At 34.3% G+C, this 22897-nt stretch overlaps 1 protein-coding gene across 2 annotated transcripts in view; it reads left to right on the top strand.

Annotated features, from left to right (window-relative positions):
- The first annotated feature begins 3318 nt into the window (after positions 1-3318).
- Positions 3319-22897, top strand: part of LOC128861532 (putative mediator of RNA polymerase II transcription subunit 26) — a 273455-nt gene continuing 253876 nt past the window's right edge. For both annotated transcript variants that reach the window (XM_054099730.1, XM_054099731.1), the window contains exon 1: positions 3319-3783. The gene's annotated coding sequence lies outside the window, so the exon portion shown is untranslated. The remainder of the gene's footprint in view (positions 3784-22897) is intronic.

Raw genomic sequence — 22897 nt, 5'->3', positions numbered from 1 at the left:
ACTGCCACATCATCAGCACGCGCCATCACTTTTACCCCACCTCTAAAGCAAATGCATACATTGGTGACACGTTTGATCGGTACAATTTAAAAATGTTAATTTCCATAAAAATATGCATCTCATTTTTCATTTCAACAATAATTATTTAAACTTTCTAAACCGAATTGTCCTTTGATAAATTTAAGCGATTTAAATCTAATATAAATACCAAATAAATTATGCACTCGTCCACATACTTATACTCCCATTGCAAGAGCACGTCAATATATGTTTGTATATGAAAATGAATTCCACTAGTCACAATTGTTGCACAACTTTCTGCTCTTAGCAACATTTTTATGGCGTCATTGTGCAGACCGAGTCTGCAATATTTACCTTTTATTTCCCGCCAATTACAAGCGAAGCTCGCACGCATACAGTCAGCACACCACCACCACAAGCCGGCCACCAAATATACACTAGCAGTCACACACACACGCACACATACACATAAATGCAGCCACACAATTTAAGAGCCACCACCAAAAGCCGAAAGCAAACAAACAAAAAATTCACAACAACAGCGCAAGAGGCAGACGCTAAAGTGGTGGCATTTGGCTAAGAGTGTTAAACGGAAAAATAAAATGTTTAATGCTGTTGTTTGCACAACGTAGTATACCAACAAATGTTAGCAGAGCACTCTGCATACACGCATACATTTGCCACGAAATGGTAGTATCGACAGTCCGGCTGTTTTAACAGTGCGTGCTACTTAACAGCGGCTGCTATTAACATTTGTTTACATGCCGGTAAAGAAAGTTGGCGAAGTTAGTTTTGGCGCTACAAGAGCGAACGCACATGACCAACACGTGCCAAAATCTGAAGTGTGGAAGTGTGCATATGCAAGGTTGCCAGATATTGTAGAAATATTGTGTATGCATTCTTGCAATATGTTTTAGGTACCATTTCTAAGCAAAGAACATTTCTATTATTTTAGCATAATTTCTATTGTTTAGCATACATCCTTGACTGTCGTTTACGCCAAGTTCCAGAATTTATCCTTTTTACGACTACTTTCGAATACTGGGTATAATTTTACAAATAATGTATTGATAATACTGTGAGACTTTACTTTTTTTCAATTCATTTCACATTTCGGTGCTTGGCGGAATTTAAATCAGACATTTCAATATAACTAAATTTTTTGGTTGCCAGTGAGTGCCAACTTTTATTTAAATGTTTCTTATACTAGAAGTTTGAACCATTTGCCATTCCGAGTTGACTTAACACTGAAGATTCCTTAATTTGTGAAACAACATCCAGATGCACGTCACAAATAGGAGGAGGAGCTCAGCCAAACACTTAACAGAAGTGTACGCTCCAATTATTTTTAAGAGAAAGTTATGTGCTCTGAACTTTCTTGTTCTTATTCACTTAGTCGTTACAACTCAAAATGTTGGTTGCCAAAAGTTGACAATCGCAATGACCATTAGAAACTCTGCAACAAGTGTTATGGCATATCTGTTATGAGTAAAGAGTTTCTAGGGTCTCATCGCCAACAGGAATATCGAATTTGAAACTTTTGAATTTATTCAGATATCATCTTGCCTGCTTAACTTCTGGAGCGAATTTCGCTCTTCAATTCCCTTATATCCACCCTAATGGGATACACCGTTTGTCACCGCGGTAAGCTTAGAGGGCTGATCCTGAAAATAGTTCTCTCTTGGGCTTAGATGTAATATTGTGTGCGTTTAAGGTGTATATTTAGAATATACTCGCTAAGAATTCCATTGTCTGCACACTGACTGAAAGACCTGTAATTAGTTAACTTAAAATATTTCATTTCAGCTGGGATCGTCTACGTTGGAAACTTAAAGTATTTATGTAAAACTAAAATAACGGTCAATATGGTTTCATAACTACAAGCATCTTAAGCGAAATCATCATTATCATCAAGTGGCGATTACAGTTCTGCACGGCTCATGACAGTAGACTTCCAGCTCCTAACACGTAGTTTTTTAAGGTCAGCTATGAGTTGGTCAAGCCAGGTTAACCTTGGACATCCTCGAGCCTGGATCGTTAGGGAGTTTGTTGTTAAAATGATTTTCGAAGACTGATGTCCCCCGTGCGCACAATGTGTTCTAACCATCGAAGCCTTTGGGATTTACAGTGCTTAACGAAGTCTTCTCCTCGGCATAAGTTCAACGACTCATCGTTGTAGCGTGGGGGCCGAAAGACCCTTCGGAGTACTTTGCACTCGAACACTCTTAAGCATCTACCGGTATGGTATTGTTGACTGTTTAGGCGGAATTTACATTCACGTGATAGCGGTTAAGACTTCAGCAATTTTGTGTGGGCGTAATATGCATTGTTTGCTGTCAATATTCTGTCTTGTATTGCAAACCTCCGAGAGCATTTCTGCTATGAAAAAGCTCCTCATAAAAAATATCTGGCGCTCGAAGTCGGTTCCTCCACCTCCTCCTTACACCCAAAAAGGGTATAAGCGCCAATATGTACCTATGTATATTGCGTCGGGGCTACATATTATATTAACACTCCCAACTATTTGAGGTGCTGAACTCCCTCAAAGGTAAATATCCACATTTCGATGTTTTCAGGATTTCGTCTCCCTTCGCTGCGCGATATCTTCAGATATTTTTTAGCCTTCATTTATTCTAAGGCCTACTACTTTGGCACGAATTTCAATGTTGCCAACAGCTTCAAATATATACCTTTTGATTCTTTCCACTATTGCGATATCGTCCATATACGCAATTGGAAGGTTTCCAAACTTGACTTCATTTCTTAACGCATAGTGAAGAAGCAGATTACGGACAAATGTAGAAAGCGAGTCGCCTTGTTTTATGTCACAGGAAATTTTAAAGGGCTTTGACATTCTTTGTTGTACAACTACTTTTCGAGTAGTGTTGGTCAGAGTTGCCATTACCAACTGAATGAGTTAAGCACTCCAAAGGCTATTAAAGTTTCACATATTCCTATAAATGCACGCCTTCATAACGATTCAATAGAGGAATCCTTCTACTCTGGCATCTCCCTGTAAGCGCCCTAATACACTGCACTAGTGAATGGGTAGGTTTGCTTGCTCAGATGCACATAAATACTCGCACATATACTTGTACATATGTATGTATGCAGTTATGCTTGCTGTTTAAGTGTTTAAGTTGAGAATGGTCGGCCGGCAGTTCGCGTTTTCGCTTTTTCACTTTTCTCTGTTCACTGCTCGTGTTCATTGTGTCGTGTACTCGTGGTTCTTGGCCCACTCGGCCTTTCGTGTAATGTTGCGGCAATCGGAAAATTCAGTTGGTAACGACTGTTCCGTGTGTTTAGACGTGTTTTCGTTGCGAGCTTTTGACCCGGTCTACGCGTGTTTTCGCGCATCAACTTAGAATCAAGCGCATCTGGCAGCAATTCCGTAGAGTATTTTGTGCTTTCGAAAATATTAAATCAGTAAATTATTTGAAAGTGATATTTTTTGGCTAATTTGCGTAGTGTGAAAGAGAAGTATAAATAATTCGGCACTGTGTTCTTTAAAGTGTCCATTACAATTAGCCAAAACTATAGTCAGCCTTACATTAATATTAAATGATCAAAAAAGATCGCGATCGCGAGATTGACCAATTTTTGTGTATACCAAAGTGCACTGATAAGTTTAGTTATTTCTCTTCATGAAAAAATACGTAAAATTATTAATTAAAAATAAATATTACTTCTCAGACGTATCCAAATAAGAAGTTAAAGTTACTTAAAATTATTTATCATAGGCCCAGTAATCGCAGGAATTTGGTAAGTCAAGTTATAAAGAAGGATACAGACACGTAATAGTTGATCTTATCTTAAGTTTCGCAAAAAAAAAAAAAAAACAAATAAAAAAAAAAATGTGTTGTTGTTAAGGACCCGCAATGGTTTAAAAGTTTTTTGGAACTCACTGGTTGGTGGCGAAGCGTTGATGGCCCGAAAATTAGTGTTCGCCAAATCGTACTTCAATATATACTTCTGTGAATATTTGTGTTTCGGAAAATGGAACCCTAAGTTTACTCTGATATCGAAATATTTTAAAAATGTCTAATTAACTTCCGACATTGGCCATATTCAGAGTATAAATAAGTTGGTGACATGAAAAAAATGGTTGCATAAAAGCGGCGCTCTGGTTGAGATATAACTGTATTATGAAATGTATTAATGCAAAATTCAAAATCGCAGCCTTTATTGCAGAAAGTTAAGCCAAAATTATAGCCGTCATCATTGGCTCAGTGAACTTGATTTGTAAAATATTTCAACATTCAAGGCGGCGCACTATATAGTGTAAATCCCTCGATACTGTTAGGGATCAAAATGTACTTATGCACTAACTTGTCAACCGAACACTTGAATCCATTTGACTTACCAGATATGACACCGTACATTTCCAGATTACAGAGATGCCTCTAAGCCTTACCCATCCATACATTATTTGTTTTCGAGATGCGCAATGGCATCGAACCTAAATTTTAAATGAAATTGTGAAAAAAGAAGTTACAGTGTCGCTAAATATTCGAATGCTTCCAACAAATCAACTGATATGCCACTGCATTAAAACACTTGCCATTTCTAGTACCACTCGCTTTTGAAGGGTCAGTCCCTTTATAAAGTGCAGGGACAGTCATTGCAAGTGCGTAAACCAAATTTTAATGCTCCTTATGGCGGTAACTTAGTGCTATAGTTGTAAATAAGGCGTAATTTAGAATTAAAAAAAAATTTGTTTTTCTTATGTGGTTTTTAGTGAAACAATATTCATAAGTTTGGAACTGCCCCATGAAATTGTAACTCTTAGGTACATTCAGGCCCACCTGTGGAGATGGAAACGGGTACATTGCCCTCCCGGGCCGGAGCAGTTGTGCAGAAAAAAAAATTCTTAGAAATTAATATTTTAGTCGAACATAAAATTCGATTATAGAAGAGGAAAATAATCGATGTGTTCATCGACGTTAGATTAAGCTTAGGTTACGATGGTTGCCACTCTCCATGAGATTGTAGTGAGGACTACTTTGGTCTTTGATCGACTGTGATACCATTTTTTTGGGCGCCATCCTCCTTCTCTCCCAATGTGGTCAAACGATTTGGTCCCTCTGATAAACGATGAAAAAGCGTGGATGTTTAGAAATTCAGAGACATCTGAAGAAGTAACTGGATCTCACAATTTACATACAGGCATTAAGCGACATGCGTTATCGGAGTTCAACTACCACCCATCGCTGACAAAGAGCCTCATATATATATATATTATATATATGTATATATATAGGTGCCTCCATTTGTGGAGCAACATCAAGACGCATACCACAAATAGGAGGAGGTGCTCGGTATTTGGTCGAGCTCCTCCGAGAGACCTACAGTCTCAAAGCAGGTTTCTTAATTTTGATCTTTCACCGAGATTCGAACCTACGTTCTCACTGAATTCCGAATGATATTACGCAGGTAACGTATAAAAAATGGGCGTTGCTATCGAAGCCTTGCAAAGAATTGTAGCACAAAAAAGAATAGAAATCCAAGCTAATTTCAAATTCCTATTCTCTCCCTAGCTTTCACCCTTAAGTCAATTAAAGTTTAGCGACATATTTATAAAGCATTCGCTTTTATTTTATTATTTTTATCCACTCTCGATAAAATGAAATTTGAAGGAAAACTATTCACGAGACTTAGACTTAGACTTAGCGATGATACAGACAATTTTATTTCATATGCAAGGAAAATTCTAGCTAGACAAAACATTTGTTAGCTTAGTGGCTTGTTGCGCCAAATCGAAAATACTTTGCCGACTAATCGGCTTTCGAAAATTCTTCAAAATATAAGCAGAAGTGCCTAGAAGTCCCGCGATTGAATGGTGATTCTTCGTGAATTGTCTCAATATTACAATATATGTATATTATATATTTTTCCTTTTTAAACTTTTTAATTTTTTTCTGTATAGATTCATGACAGTAAAAACATTAACAAAATACCTACCTTGGATCTTTGGCTCCGAAATTCGCACCCGAGTTGTACTACTTATATTCGAAATCAAGAGGCTGAAAGCCAAAAAATAGATAATTAGTTTGGTCAGAGGATCTTAGTTTTTCATTTCTTAAACACCGTAAATTCGAGAAAATCTATAAGAAGAAAAGCCGATTATGGAAAAACAGCAATTAAAATCAACAAATTCTTTTTCACACGGTAGACATGTTACTTAGAAAAGCGTGCAAAAAAAGAGAAAAACACATGCGACATATGGCAAATTTGGCGATAGATTCCACAACTATAAAAAAGATGAAAGAATCCTAAATATTTTCCCAAAAAGAAGCTAAAGAAGTAATAATGAAGTCTATATCGCATTAGCAGTTATAAAAAAACCTATACTCCAATAGCAGTGAAGGGAAAAATATATACATATATACTTATATTTATAAAACAAACAAAACATAATTTTTATTACAAAACAATTATAATTAGTGTATAGTGAAATTTCAATCCATAAGTACAAAGCATATAAAAATGCAAATTCAAATTAGAAGAAAAAAATGAATCCAAAAGCGGGCACGTTTATTACGGACTGGACTAAAAATGTTATCATCGAAATCTGTTATTAGTGACTGTTTTTTGCTTTTTCGATTTGTTTATACAAGGTGGCGCAAAATTAGTCATCCTATTGGAAAATCGGGAATTTTTGTAAATAGCGTCATGAGTCAGTAATATTTGGCACTTGTGAAGTAGAAAGCTTCAGTTTACAAACAGGCAAGGAATGGAGTACGTAAAGGTCAAATAATGATTTCCATCATTCAAAAGTAGTTTTTTATTCAATCAAGAAGTGACTCAAAAACAAATTGGATGATTAATTCGACACCACCTTGTACAATATATTTTATACGGCTACACGCGACAAAAAAATTGTGTTGAAATTTGAATGCACAGTCTGACTGGGTTAGTTCTAAAATGTATTCAGTGCATCGCTTTGGAAGGAACGTATGTAGGTGTGCAAAGTTTGTACGTACGTATGTATGTATCTTTAGTTAACCTTTCACGATTTTTTCTTTTACTTAATAAAACATTTTTTGGAACTACATATATTTTGTTTCGAGAAACTTTTTTTTTGTTTTGAGATTCGTGCCAGACAAAAATTTTTTGTAAAAACGTGAACCTCGTAATTTCAAAGTCGTGTTAAAAAACGGTGTCAAAAAAGTTGGGTGTACTTGCCCTAACCACTAAGAACTCTTATACCTACGATTTATTTTCATGTACAGCCTTTTGAAAAATTTCGAACACATCACTACTTTTTTTCTAAAAGTATAATTCGTAATACAACAAAACCATAAAAGGAAAAGTTTCAAAACTAATTTTCAACTAAATTTTAAAAAAAAATTCAAAATGTCCTAAAACACTGAACAAAGCTTTATCCTTTCAGCTTTTTAACGAGAATTCGTAAAAGTTTTTTGGTTACACAGTTTTATTATACATTAAATTTTAGAAGTGCAACTTTCAAGTGACTACAAAACACCATTCAGTTTTGACTATTTTTTTTACTGAGGCTTGTTGTTTGGAAGAAAAGGTCTAGCATCGCCAAAAAAAAAAAACAATATAAAAAAAAATATAAAAAACTTGCCAAAGGTTAACGAGACGATCGGTGCGCACATGACTTCTGCAAAAGTTGTCTAGATGAGGAAACGGAAGAAACGATTCGGTAGACAATTTATTACTGATTTGGAAGATCTCAGTTCTGTAGAAGTTAGGGATATTCTAAAATATCTGAGAAACATAAACTGGTTTTATGAGAGATAAAGCTAAGTTCCCCATGCGGCATTACAATGGGCTTATAGCCTGAGTGTGTCCCACATTAAAACCACTTCAACCGAACCAAACCTAACGAAACTCAAAGAGTCACTCGAAAAAAAATTTAAAGTTCTGATGAAATTTCGTACAAAGTTTGACACGGAGAGTGTCTGTTGTTTTTTATGGGATGAACTTAATTTTTAAATAAAAAATAGTGGTGTTGAGCTTTACAATGGGGTGATTATGAGAAGAAATTGTAGGGGTACGAATGAATGGTGGTTAGTGCAAGTGTATCCGTTAAAACCTAATGAGAAATTTTCATATGTTTTTTATAAAAAACCAAAAAATACTTTTAATAAAAATTGAAAAATATTTTATTTAAAAAATAATATAAATATTTTTAATAAAAATTTAAAAGTATTTTTTATAAAAATAAAGTAAATATTTTTAATAAAAATTGAAATTGAATATTTTTATAGAAAACTGAAAAATATTTTTTTAAAAAATTGAAAGTCAAATAAAAAATTGAAAAATATTACAAAAAAAAAATATTTTTTTAAAAACGAAAAATATTTTCTATAAAAAAAATATTTTTTTAAAAACGAAAAATATTTTCTATAAAAAAAAAATATTTTTTTAAAAACTTGAAAACTATTTTTTATAAAAAATTGAAAGTCAAATAAAAAACTTAAAAATATTTTTTATAAAAAAAAATATAAAGCAAAGTTTTAAAATGTGTACTTCTTCATCAGAAAATAATGAAACTACGAAAAACTTAAAAATATTTTTTATAAAAAATAAAGTAAATATTTTTAATAAAAATTGAAAAATATTTTTTATAAAAAATTGAAAAATATTTTTTATTTTTATAGAAAATTGGAATATATTTATGAAAAAATATTTTTATAGAAAATTGAAAAATATTTTTTTTTAAATATTTTTTGAAAAAAATTAAAAGTCAAATAAAAAATTGAAAAATATTTTTTAAAAAATTGAAAGTCAAATAAAAAATTGAAAAATATTTTTTATTATTTTTTATAAAAAATTGAAAGTCAAATAAAAAATTGAAAAATATTTTTATAAAAAATTAAAAGTCAAACAAAAAATTTAAAAATATTTTTTATAAAAAACTTAAAAATATTAAAAAAAAAATATATAAAGCAAAGTTTTAAAATGTGTACTTCTTCATCAGAAAATAATGAAAGTACGACATTTTTGATTAAATGGCGGAAATACGCAACAACGTCAGTGGAAAATATGATCAAAAATCAGCGAGCATTCTGAGGCACTTAAACTTGCATTTTATTCTATTAAAATTTAATTGGCTATAAAACTGCGTATCCTATTTTTTTTTGTAAATCCTGATTATAAGTATTGTACAAAATTGAAACCTTAAATATATTTGTATGATATTTATTGTAGAATTTATTATATTTTAAGAAAACCAAATTTAAAAAAAAAGTAGTAAAAACTAGTCAAAACTAGTCGCACTATAGCTTTTCTAATAAGCAGTCGACGAGTGCAAGTTTAAAATTGGCGATGTTACCCTTATAAAAATCTTGTGTACACAAATGCTGGTCCAAATTCACCCGAATCTCATGAATTAAGGATCAGTCGCTATAAACTACATCTTAGCCGCTACTAAACTATTGTTTATTTTTTAAACCAAAAGGTGTTGCCAATCTAATTTTTTTGCTTACTATTTCGACTTAATTTTAATGTTCATAGCCTCACTAAATAAACCAGATGCTTCTCATTTATGTCGTGTGTGTTTTGTTTATAGTCTAGCAGTGATAGCTGAAATAGCATAATTTAGGTATTTCGTTTTTTTCTTTTTCTCTAAATATTTCGAACTCCTTCACAGGCATGTATGGCTACTCTTCTACTTATAAGTAAATATTTATCTTCTTCTTCCTATAGGTAGAATTAAGTACGCGAATCTGGTTAGAATCTTAATCCATTGCGATTTCGCTAGACAAGGCAAATATTTATTTATACAAATGGATTTTGAAAAGTTTAAAACATTCATACACTCACATGTGTTGGATAATACAATACAATCTTTACTTTGACGCGACCCATATTTATATGTAAAAGGTGGCGCAAAATTAATCACCTTATTGGAAGATTTATAATTTTTGGCAACTGATGTCGTGTGTCAATCATAGTTGAGACTTGTGAATTAAACAGTTGCAGTGTACAAACAGATAAGCAATGGAGTGCGCAAAGGTCATTCAAAAATTTTTTTTTTTATTTGGTAAAAAAATTATTCAAAATTAAATGGGATGATTCATTTTGCGCCACCTTGTATATCAATTGGAAAATGCTAGCATTATCTGCGATTGCTGTTGCACATTGAGAATATTGAAATTATTTGTAGTTGCGGTTTTGTGTATTCAATATTTGGTGCAGTGTGTGCGAACTTTTCGAGTGCAAATCTCTTTTGTGAAATACAATATTTGTTTGCGATGGTATTTTGCTGTTGCTATACGAGTATATGTCCATACTTATAAGCCCTTCTGCATTCAAGTGTGACGCGTTTTTAACATTACTCGAGCGAGCATCGACATATTGTGAATATAAATTATAGTAATGAATATTAATGTGTTAAATTGCAACTGGCGGCATCTGATTGATTTGTTTTCCCAATGTTGTAAAGTTGTTAAGTTGCAAGCTAGAGAGTATTTACTCGGTGGCTTCCTAGAACTTTTTTTGTGTTACATTTCGTTAGAAATATGGACTTATATATTTATATATAATTCGTATATTTCGTCCTCCTGAACACCGAACTGAAGTCCATTTTCCCAAACATTGTTATTATTTTCGAGAAAATGCAAAAAAGTGGCATTTATGGCAACTCTGGATCACTTGGCGTACAATTTATTTCTTTGAGAGATAAAATGATTCCTCGACTGGTTTTTCAAAACAATTTCTCAAAAAACAGGTGTTTGAAAACCTTTTAATTGAGGAAATCGCCTCATTTGGAATAGTGTTTTTGAGTGCTTTTTAAAAGCGTGTAAAACGGAAATGAAAGAAAAAATGTATTTTTGTTTTCAGTACTTAATTTTTTGATATATTGATAAAAAATACAAAATTTTGTTTGACCATACAAGGTTCGTTCAAAAAGTTGTCAGCGTTCCCAAAATTGGTATTCTAACAAGGTATAGTGCTGGCGACACGGATTCCGGGGCTCATAGGTGTCTGAAACAAAAAAGACAAAAAGGTTCTTGTTCTGCATAAATGTCGTTACTTGTAAAGAAAAAAATGACAAAATGGCCGACGTTCAAAGATGAAAACTAATTTTTTGAACCTTTTTTTTATTTTAAAGGTCGGAAAAAAATACTAAAATTTTTTTTTCCGAATGATCGTAATTCGCACGATAATGACGTCAATTCTACGTCATTTAAATTTTATTTCATAAAAATCGGTTTACTGGCTTTATATTTCAGCTCGAAAAACGTGGTTTCGATAAAAACGCGTTTAAAGTATTTGGTTTGTATTTGCATTTGTGTAAAAATATCAATTCATGCTTTGTTTTGACTGAAAGCTAATTTTGAAGTTTTGCTGTAGAGGTTGCGCCACTAAAATGGCTATATCTCCGAAAATATTTGGAATTTCGAAAAATTGTTTGGGGACGATATTTTTGAGTATTTAAGCTACATAAATAAGCAAAAAACAAAAAATGTAAGTACATACAATTTTAAGCCGACTCCGAACTGCAAATGTTTTTTACAAGGAGCTTTTTCATGGCAGAATTATACTCGGAGATTCGCCCTTGCCTGTCGATGAGTGACTGCCATTAGAAACAGTGTTTTCTATCACTTGGTATTTCATGCCCGAGCTTCCGAACTCTTGCCTTACCCATAATCATGCACCAATTCATTCGGCTATGACGGCCGTAAAAAATGAATTTATGAAAGTAAAAAAAAAGAAAGATTTTCGTTAACCTGAAATAAATTATGATTTGATATGGTGATTGGCAAAACCCTTTACTCAGAGTGCTACGCTGCATTTTATGCATGCATCATCTACCAGCGCAAACCCTATAATTACGGCAAAATTCACAGTCTAATCATAACGGAGAGTGTGTTCCACCTGACCTAATTGCAGTACATTCATGTGGGATATCATCGGACCAGAGGATTTGGCTCTTGAGTTGGATTGAGTCATTGCCGGCTGCACTTTTCGATAAAGCCGCCAAGGACAACAGAAGTCCAAGTCAAATCTATCAGTGAGATAAACGTTTTGCTCCACCATTTTTTTCCTTCTCACCGACCCTTTTATTGTTTCTTTTTTTCCTGACGGGAAAATGTTCAACTCTTATGACATATGCTTTCATGAATATGAATATATGTACATAATATATTTATTTTCAAAAATATAACTCATACGACCCGTCACACGCCCGATTAGAAAATATAAGTAACCGACTAAATTCCAATTCCGACATGCCCTTGTTGCTGTTGTTGTAGGTGCCTTAATGAGGTGTGAATCAGGCATTCGTAGCTCGATTTCGTGAAATTTCTATTAAGATAAGATTTGAATTCCGATTAAACTCAAGGACAAAATATCATCCATCGGAAGCCAGCCGGCAAGTGAAAAGTCAGCATTTTGCACAAGTACCCAACTAGCTTCATCACCTTCAAAATTTCTTATTATTAAACAATGCGACAAAATCAAACCGGTATTGCAACTGAATTCAAGTGATAGTTTTAGGTGTCAATGCACTAATTCTCTTAGAGTTTGTTTGAGTAAAAAAGCAACAGTCAGCACACATTAAACTTAACTAACACGTGTGTGGGTTTATAAAGATACGCACTTGCGTATCGGCACCTACGTCACTGTTGACTGTTATGACTTTGAAGTTGTAAAAGATTTCGTTTAATTAGGAACCCGTCAGAGAGATTGACAACAAGTGCTACTTTGGACCAAGTAGGCAACTGAGTAGCAAAGTCCTTTCTCAACGAACAAAACTAACACTCTATATCGCCCGTCTATATTATGGCACAGAGACTTGTGCTTCACTTTTGGTGTTTCAGAGAATGATTTTACGGAAGATTTTTGTACCTTCGCACGTTCGCGATGGTGAGTATCATAGATGGAACCAAGAACAATATGAGTTTTTTGGCTACATAGGCATAGCGCAGCGTGTAAAGATCTAGCGGTTTCGCGGGCTAGTTCAGGTCATTCGAATATATGCAAAAGCTCCGGCTTTTGGTACTTGAAGCGATACCAGCTGGTGGTACCGGTTTTTTTTTAAACAACATCTAAGTGCGTCTTTGAAAGTCTCTTTATATATCCAGTCGGTAGAAAAAAATATACCCAAGCTTTCTTCAGTCACGTCAAATGGACTTTCTAGCGGGACTTGATGAGTAATAAAACAGAGCATTTGATGTCTTGCAAGCACAGTAAGAAGAATTCATTAACATTAAACTAGGCAAACTTCACATCTGAGGAGTCCTATGCCTCTGCTAAAGTCAACATTTTTGAACAAATCGCGGAAATACATACGAGGAATGCAAGCATCAAAGCAGCTAGGCACCTCATTTGCAGGACGCCAGTTGAATGCAGTTGAAAACTATACTTCTGATCGTGTTCATCAATTACTTTTGTACTTAGCAATATATGTATAGGTATATTTTAGGGAGGTATAAAATCTTAAATTTCTATGGAAGAAAGACTAATGGATTAAGACTTCGCGACATTCATTTAAAGTAAACGGCCGATATTATAAAGCAGGCTTAGATCTCATCATCGGTTGTTTCAATAATAGTCATTTTGTGATTTACTTCTACTTTTTCCGTAAAAAATGTATTGAAAAATATTTTGTTTTTAAACCACTTCTATCATTCAACCGTTCCATTAGTTCCTATTTTGCAATCAAAAAATAGGTGTCAATGATATTAAAAAGAATTCTTTGGATTACAATTTTCTTATGTACCTGCTCATTTACTTTGATACTTACGCGGTAACATTTATGTCTAAGCTTTAATAAAGTATTCTCTTTGTGTTAATCTATTGTAAGCCTGTGTATTCTCATTTTTCTTTCCACTTTGGGTGGATGTAAAGAAAAATTATGATTAAAATTAAATTAAATTAGGTGCCAACATTCTGCTCAAAGGAGTATCTATGTATGTACATATAGTTTTACGTATATGTACGAGTACATACAAAAATATTTAAATCAGTCAAGTAGTTCCTGGCGCGGACACTTCTGTTAGGTATTTGGCCGAGTTCCTCCTCCTATTTGTGGTGGGCGGCTTGGTGTTGTTCCACACATGGAGGGACCTACAGTTTTAAACCCACTCCGAGCGGCAGATATTTCTTATGAGGAGTTTTTTGCACGGCAGAAATACACTCGGAGGCTTGCCATTGCCTGCCGAGGTGTGACCGTTTCAGAAAAAATTTTTCACAACATTAGCCGGGTGAAATATTGCAAAGGTTTTGCTATTTTTTTTTTTTTTTAATATTTTGTTTCTTGTTTTTTATAGTTTGTACAACAACAAAAATCATATAACAAATAAAGTTTCTAACTCTGTCCAAAGGAAAAAAAATATCAAAAATGTTCACCAAAAATGCCCAACTTTTTAAGTAGAACTTGTAATAAAGATTTAAAGTATGCAGTTTTACCCTATGACCAGAAAGTACCAAAAATGTTTAAATAAAACAAAACAGAGTTCAATTTCAGGCAAATTTATTTTATCTGCTTCTAAATATGACCGGTCTGAAGCAACACACATGTGCCAAAGTTTAACCCAAACCTCCTTGCACCCCTGATTTCCTTCAGCTCCTTCGTCGTATTCTCTTTGATCTCCTCTATTGACTGAAATCTCCTTCCACGAAGTGGTAACTTCAACTTGAGAAACAAAAAAAGTCGCACGGGACCATATCAGGTGAATACGGTGCTTGCACGATGGTATTTAATTGGTGTTTGGTCAAATCATCCAGTACAATTTGGGCTCGGTGCGATGGCGCGTTATCAACATGTAAAATCCAAGAATTGTTTGCCCGTATATCCGCCCGTTTGCGACGTACATCATCTCTCAAACGCTTCAAAACGGATAAATAATATTCTTTATTGACTGTATGGCCCGATGGAAGGTACTCATGGTGCACTTCGCCTTGGCAATCGAAAAAACAGTCAATATCCCCTTTCCGGTACTTTTTGATCATAGGGTATATCCCATTGAATTTTGGAATAAAAAAATATAAATTTGAAGTGGTTTGAAAATTGCGTTATTTCCGGAAATTTTTTGTTTTCGTTTTTTGTTTTCGCAGAGAATGCATTACACTAGCGACAAAAAGGATACAAAAATTATTAAAAATCAAGGCGAATTTTGAGCTACTTTAAATTAATACATTTTTATACTAAACATCAATCGGCTATAAAACTGCGTACCCAAAATTTATCTAAGAATTCTGATTAAAATGTTTGAAATTTCGTTGAAAATCTACTGAACTTTAAAAATTTCGAATTACAAACTTTTACACTTTAAGTTATACGGTTTTTGTAGTATAGTAAGCTGTATTTTTATTAAAAAAATTTAAAAGAAAAAAATTTAAAAAGCTGAAATAAAAATAAATAAATTAGCAGTCAAATTTGTATATGCAATATGTAGCGCTCTTATTATCGTGAACACTGGTGTATGGCCCAAAAATGTTTGTTTCTTTGATACTGCTTCTTAAAATGATTATATGACCAAACAATTAAACACCTGTTTTTAGTGTTTTTGGTTTTATATTTAATGTTTAAGCGTGCCGGCAACGCTTCGACAATTAACATTGAATTCACATGGGAAAAATGCACTTTTTCATAAATCTATACTAATATTATAAAGAGGAAAACTTTGTTTGTTTATTTGTTTGTTTGGTTGTAATGAATAGGCTCAAAAACTACTGGACCGATTTTAAAAATTCTTTTACCATTCGAAAGCTACATCATCCACGAGTAACATGGATTATATTTTATTTTGGAAATAGGGCTTGAGATATAGGTCAAAACGTGGACCCGGGTAACCTTCGGATGTGTATGTACAATATGGGTATCAAATGGAAGCTGTTAGTGAATGCTTTAGTCCAGAGTATTTTTCATGCCGCTCCGTGACTAGGGTCTCGAGATAGAGACCAAAACGTGGACCCTAGAATGTGTTTGTACAATATGGATATCAAATTGAAGCTGTTGATAAGTGCTTTAATACGGGGTAATTTTCATACCTATTGATGACTAGGGTCTCGAAATATATGCCAAAACGTGGGCCCGCCGTGTCTTTGCACCGAATTAAACCAAACTTACACACATTGTTAAGGAGGTATTGAAGATGGTTTCCGTATAGTTTGGATACCTATTGGTAGATAGGCTCTCGAGATATAGGTCAAAACGTGGACCCGGGTAACCTTCGGATGTGTATGTACAATATGGGTATCAAAGGGAAGCTGTTGGTGAATGCTTTAGTTCAGAGTATTTCCATCCGCTCCGTGACTAGGGTCTCGAGATAGAGACCAAAACGTGGACCCTAGAATGTGCTTGTGCAATATGGATATCAAATGAAAGCTGTTGATAAGTGCTTTAATACGGGGTAATTTTCATACCTATTGATGACTAGGGTCTCGAAATATATGCCAAAACGTGGACTCGCCGTGTCTTTGTACCGAATTAAACCAAACTTACGCACATTGTTAAGTAAGTATTGAAAATGGGTTTCGTAAAGTTTGGTTGTAATTCGGAGCACTGGCAACGGGTACAGCGTTCTTTTGAACCAGCCATAATGTCGCTTACTTTTTTAACGCTTGGGGCGGAACTGAACTGTCAAATTGACAGTGTGAGTTACAATGTGTCAATATTTCTTTCTGATTTGGATGCCATAAGGAAAAAACGTAAGTGCAACATGTAAAAATTGTTTGTGAATTTTTTTGGAGTGGATTTTGGAACAGTGAATAATTTCTTACGAAATTTGAGAATTTAATGTGAAATCCGAATGTTCAAATAAAATTATGTGTTCGTGGAAAAAACAATTTTTTTCGTTTTTTTTTTTTGAAAAATATAAATGGATAATGGTTAAAAAAGCTCCAATGCTTAATAAAACATATAAATTGAAACGAAAAATTCATGGATGATCAGGAAAAAAGACGATTGTTTATTCATATGCGTTGATTTGAAATTTAAAAACAATCTTCTTTTTTCCTGATTTTCAATTTATATTTTATATTTACTCAAAAACAAATAGAAAAACAAAAAATATTGTTTATGCCAAAGCGCTTGAATAAAGAATAAAGAAATAAATAATATGAAAATCATATATTTTCTGTTCTAAACCATATGTATTCTATTTTAGTGTGCCCAGCGAAGGGGGCCGGGTTTGCTAGTTTGCTATAAAATGTTTACAGATCGATATTTTTTAATCTCCTCTCGTAATTCCTCTTCACAAATGTCTACAAAAGTTTACTTTATGCTAAATTTAAGAAACAAATTTAACTATTATTAATAAGTTAGGGGTATCACAGCTCAAAATTACAAAACATTTTTTTTTTATTGAAAAATTAAAACAAAAAAAGGTGTGGAAAAAATCCATTATTTTCTCGGTACACAGCTAAAGTGATCCATATCTCGTAATGTATCGAGAAACAATTCAAAATTTACACTCGTTGTCAAGGGGACATTTCACAATAAAAAAATTCGTGTGCTGTTTTTTGGATGTTCCATTTGGTTGTGAGTTACAGAGTTTACCAGGAAGGAAGTCACTAAAGAGAAAGTTCGGTAAAATTTACAGATTTTCCTTGATAAAGGCGAAAATGCAAGCCAGGTCGCTGAAATTGTGAATGGTGTTTTTAATGTGCCGATACAGCAGCAGATAATTGCGACCAGTTTTGATTCCGTTTATGCCTTTTTGATGTAAAAGAAAATGCGATAAAACCACAGAAATAATCGAAGTGGACCGGCATAAAACAGAACTTCTTGCCCAAACTAATATTTATCTCATTTTTTTATTTTCTACTCACATTTGCTTGGGGAGACATTATTTTTTTATTACGAGCGGGTTATTTAAAAGTTGAGGCGTTTTCTGAGATTTCACTTAACGAACTATAGATCTACAGATCGATAGATAATTGCACTCAGATATACGAAAAAAGAAAATTTTAATGTAAATTTCTCTGTCTTTTACATATGCAAACACTCAGCATTTCTTTCGCGGCATATCTGTCCACAGTTACTAAAAATGTATCATGTTTTGACTCTAAATGTAAATATTTCTTGTTATTTTTTTGTTGGGAATGATATTTCGCTCCTTCAATGAAATTGAATTAAATTTATATACAAAGCGAAAGGTGCAGCATGAGCTAGAAATGAGAATTCATGTAAAATTTGCCAAAATTCTAGCATTTGCCGACACATGTTGTTATTGTTTTTTTATTAATTGTATGTACATATATTTACAGGGTCCGGCATTCGAAGTGTAAAGGGTGTAAAGGCCATAAGTTTTTTTTTTTGGAAAATTACTTTTATTCAGTTAAAAGAAAAAAATGTGTGAAAATAATACAAAATTAATAATGAATTTACTTTTGCTCGATATGACCACCTTTTGCCTATGACCTTGAAATGGTCCAGAAACGAATCGCAAGCTCCCCAAATGTGACTTGCAGGTATTTTGGCACACTCGTGGATAATATCTTTTTTCAGCGCCTCGAGACTGGTGAGTCTTTCAGTTTGGTCCTTGCTCTCCAAAATGGCCCAAAGAGAATAATACATCGGATTCGTGCTTGCTTCAGAACGTTGTTTTTTAGCCATTTTTTCATCAGAAAACGCAATGTTCGGAAATTGTCCGCTTTCGGCCAAGCAAAGCAAGTCCTTCCCTCTCTCAAATCTAATTTCTTGCTGCTTTGGTAGAGAACATGCGACTTTTGGATCTTGTAAGGCTTGACTTTGAGATCATTTTTCAGTATGCAATGGATGCTACGGTTAGATATTTTCAGTTCTTTCGCCATTTTATTGGCACGTCGTCGGGGATTTCGCTCAAGTCGCTTCTTCACTTTTTGAACTATTTCACGGGACGTTGCAGTCTTTTGATGACAACCTCCATAAGGTTTCGAGATAGTACCAGTATCATTGTAACGAGTAGTGCTTCGATAAACAAAAAAACTTTGTTTACCTTAAAGTGCGCGAGCTCTCGAACAATCGCTGGTTGTGATTTTCCAACCAAATATAATATATTGCAATCACACTATTAAGTTCGAAATCCATTAGAGAGTTTCTGTTTTTGCGCTTAATTTCGGCAAAGTGCTTCAGCGCGCTTGTAAACAATACTCTGCACTATCATTTAGCCAAATAACATACACCTGATGCCCGCCCATCAGCTGCGCGAGCGGTCTGAATTTGGTTACACTTCGAGTGCCGGACCCTGTATTAGTTCAGTTGCATTGGCGTCTGATTTATTGCGAGTAAACGAATGCAGAACAAAAGGCTGAGCGACTTAAGTACAGATGCTTGTATTTATATATACATATATATATATATGTGCGTGTGTGTATGTGTACTAGGGTCTCCACTATTTGCTGAGCCCGGAGTATCGGGATATTTTTATATATGTAAAAATCAAAAATTACTCTTCTTTTTTGTTTGATAAAAACTAGAGCATCTTAACAAATCACGATAAAATCAATACGATATGAACATCTTTGTTTTTTTACCATAAATGAGTATGTATGTGCTATGGAAGCTACAACTTTACTCCATACTGAGGTAGCATACGGATTCCTCTGAGAATTCGAGTTCTTTTGATTTGATCCATTCATTGAGCCAGTTTGCGATGCTTTCGTAAGAAGTGAATCGCTCTCCAAAACGTGCTGACTCTGACCGCATTGATCGGAACAGATGGTACTCCGAAGGTGCAATGTCTGGGAAATACGGCGGGTGGCGCAAAATTCCCTAATTCAATCCGTTCGGGTCTTGACCGATTTAGCAACGTATGGTCTGGCGTTGTCATGCAGTAAAATCAGTTTGTCATGTCTACTGTACCATTCCGGCCGGTTTTCTTTGAGAGCTCGATTCAAATGCATTAGGTGCAGTCGGTAACGATCGCCAGTGATGGTTTCAGATGGTTTGAGGAGTTCATAATAGATGACACCCTTTTGATCCCACTAGATGCACAACATAATCTTTGAAGCATGAATATTTTTTTTCGCTATCGATGGACCTGGTTCACCTGGCAGGGTTAAACATTTTCGACGCTTAGGGTTATCAAAATAGATCCATCGCCAGTAACGATACAATGCAGCAAACCTTTCCTTTTATGCAATTCAAAAAGCATCTCACACGTCACAAAACATCACTCGATATCCCTATCCTCCAACTGATGTGGCACCTGTGGTAGCGGCTATCTGGACCATTCCCATCGCTTGCAAACGTTTACCAACGGTTGATCTGTCAACATCCAACTCTTTAGACATATTATCAAGAGTTCGATATGTGTCTTCATCCAATAATTGTTGTAGTTGAGTAGATTCGATTTTTTTCGGTGCCCTTTCGCGATCTTTATCACTCACGTCGAAATTGCCACTTTGGAAGCGTTGAAACCACTCTTAACAAGTTGTATTTGATGGAGCGCGATTACCGAAAATATTGATCCATATACGACAGCTGCACATTTCTTTAAAAGGTATTAACGAAGCATGACTTCCCGCAAATGCTGTTTTCTCAGGACAAACGTAGACATTTTTGACGTCAGATGAAAAAGGATCTTTACGCTTCAAATGAATGTCAACTACTGCGACCGAGACCTCACATAAACACCCTCAAATCAGCAGTATATTACTATAGCGAATACAAAATTAGTATCAGCAACGACAGCACTTTTACGAGGGCGGAAACCAATTCCCATATTCAATAAATATACCTATGGGTTTTTACCCAACAATCTGCCAGGCAGAAATAGATCGAGATATGTTTATGGGAATGCCTCCATAGAACCCACTTTTACATATATACTTTCAGATAGTCAATGAGGCTTTAAAAGCCCTTGAATCAAGTGTAAACACCGCAAAAATGAAAATGAAAGAAATGAAATAGCTGATCGTTTAGCTAAAAAAGGGACAAACATGCCTCTAATTGGTCCCGAACCTTTCTGTGGACTTACAGAAGGCCATTCACCGAATTTCTTAGAAAGTCGGATGAAAATAAATTCGTTGATTCGCTGATTCGCTTTCGCTCAACAGAGTAGACTTAAGATTTTCAACTGATTACTTTACTTATTGCAGTCTGAGTTTGGTTACTGGTTACTGTAGTCTGAGATGTCACTTAGACAAAATTGGTCCCTCTGCGATCATCATCACCTGCCGATTCTGTGAAAAAGGATACCGAAAATTTAATTCTTCAATTCGAAATTTCAATAAAAACATTTTAAGCTACGCCACCCTGTTGGTATTGGCGTGTATCCATTTCAATTGTGGAACAATAAACCCCAGAATGTGTTAAAAATTATTAAAAGCCTGAAAATGTAAGGTAACTCCGAAGGCTTTGCACAATAGACCACTTTTGGTGGCAGTGCGTAGTAGTGTAATAATAAGAATAATAAACCCATACTACCCAGCAACTAGTCCCAATATAATTAATTAAAACAAAAAAACATCAAAATCCCGTGATTACTGTACATCGCATTCGACATCCCTAGTGCTTGAAATTTGTTCAACCTTTGCTTGGTATGCCCGTTATGTGTCTGCTACAAATTTTAATATTGTATATAACGAGTAGAATGTTAATGCTAAATATAATTATAAATTAATTAAAGATAATGCCGACGAGCGCAATGTAATGTGTGGCAGATAGTCGGCCACTCTGCGAAGTGCTGCTAGTCAGCGACATTAATGAACTGTCCAAAAGAAACACAACGTTTGACAGTTGCTCGGCAAAGGGTGGTGAAAACTTTGTCACATGTTGGGAATATGTATTTCTGCAGTTCATACTCATACATTGTTTGCTCTCATTTGCCCCTCATACACATAGAACCACTCATAATATTACACGAATAAGTACAGATTGGTTATTTTTGCCGAAAAGCTGTTTATTGTTAGTTTTCTTCAGCATTGTTCTTACTATATTTACTCTTTCAGCTTCATTTTTTTTTGTTTTTTGATTTTCTGCAAACTTGTCTACGTGTTTTTTGAGTTTATTTGTTGCTTTTGTGGTGCATGAAGTAAATGAAAATTGAGTGATGGATTGGCCTCTATGACTAATTAATGTGAACGGATGCTGTCTTTTTCGATTTCATGCTGAAGCAATATCCGTCGACGAAATACGAGTACGGAGGAATGGAAAGTTTTAATGTACTTTTAGTACATAAATACGAAATACAGAAAAATTTTGGTTGTGCGGATATACGAGTATCTTGGGTTCTTGTTTACATTTCAACATAGTTTTTTAACATTTTAGCATAATATGCATAAACATTTTTTTTTTTTTTGGTTTGGGAAAAATTGTACCTACTATTTTTTTATGAGAGAAAATGATATTTTTTTGAAAAAGATTTAATTTTTTTTTATAAGTTTTGTGAAACTGTCCCCCTCTGCTTTTATTTATATTTGTCATAAATCATTGAGAGTAAGTCAAGTGATCCGTGATAGTTTCATAGAGTGAAAATTTTACTTGAAGAGCTCATTTCTATTGCCTATAGTAATCAAATACAAACAATATACATATATATGTATGCTGATGATTCTACGATTAAGTCGAGGTTTGAAACACTTTTAGCCTACCTGGTATTCAAACGCACAAAATTGGTTGGAAAATTGGCATCCAACGGTTGGGAAATTTAAAGTTCAAAGTTACATGAAATGAGCGCGTTTATCACTAAAACTCAAACTCAATTCCTAATTAAGGTGATCATTTTTTTATTTGCAATGCTTTCAAAAGGCATAATTTAAACACTCCTGCTTGAGAAGATCGGTATTCTTTTCATTTTTATTAAAGCGGTCATGTCAATCGTAGCTAGGAATGCCTGGTGTGGTTATTATGTAGTACATAGATACCGAAGTATTTCCGTTCAAACACAAATGCAAAATTAATAGCCAAAAAAATAAGTTAAGGTTTTTTCATACTGAAGGAATAACTAACTTTGATGTGATCTTTTTC

The sequence above is a fragment of the Anastrepha ludens genome, chromosome 4, assembly GCF_028408465.1.
Source record: "Anastrepha ludens isolate Willacy chromosome 4, idAnaLude1.1, whole genome shotgun sequence".
NCBI classification, from domain to species: Eukaryota; Metazoa; Arthropoda; class Insecta; order Diptera; family Tephritidae; genus Anastrepha; species Anastrepha ludens.
Note: the sequence above shows the minus strand (reverse complement) of the source record. Positions and strands in the feature narration are given on the sequence as shown.